We start from the raw sequence: 704 nt of genomic DNA on the forward strand, positions 1-704 counted from the left end.
ATCAAGGTTGCAGGGAGAAATATCAATAACCTCAGATATGCAGATGACACCACCCTTATGGCAGAAAGCGCAAGAGAACTAAAGAGCCTCTTGATGAAAGTGAAAGAGGAGAGTGAAAAAGTTGGCTTAAAGCTCAACATTTAGAAAACGAAGATTATGGCCTCTGGTCTCATCACTTCAGGGCAAATAGATGGGGAAACAATGGAAACAGTGGCTGACTTTATTTTTGGGGGCTCCAAAATCACTGCAGATGGTGATTGCAGCCATGAAATTAAATGATGCTTACTCCTTGGAAGGAACGTTATGACCAACCTAGACAGCATATTAAAAAGCAGAGACATTATTTGCCAACAAAGATCCGTCTAGTCAAGGCTACGTTTTTTCCAGTAGTCATGTATGGATGTGAGAGTTGGACTGTAAAAAAAGCTGAGCACTGCAGAATTGATGCTTTTGAGCTGTGGTGTTGGAGAAGACTCTTGAGACTCCCTTAGATTTCACGGAGATCCAACCAGTCCATCCTATAGGAAATAAGTCCTGAATATTCATTGGAAGGACTGATGCTGGCTGAAACCCCAATATTTTGGCCCATGATGAGAAGAACTGACTCACTTGAAAAGACCATTATGCTGGGAAGGATTGAAGGCAGGAGGAGAAGGGGACAACAGAGGATGAGATGGTTGGATGACATCACCGACTCTATGGAC

This window comes from Bison bison, unplaced genomic scaffold (genome assembly GCF_000754665.1).
Source record: "Bison bison bison isolate TAMUID 2011002044 unplaced genomic scaffold, Bison_UMD1.0 scf7180017864527, whole genome shotgun sequence".
In the NCBI taxonomy this organism is placed as follows: domain Eukaryota; kingdom Metazoa; phylum Chordata; class Mammalia; order Artiodactyla; family Bovidae; genus Bison; species Bison bison.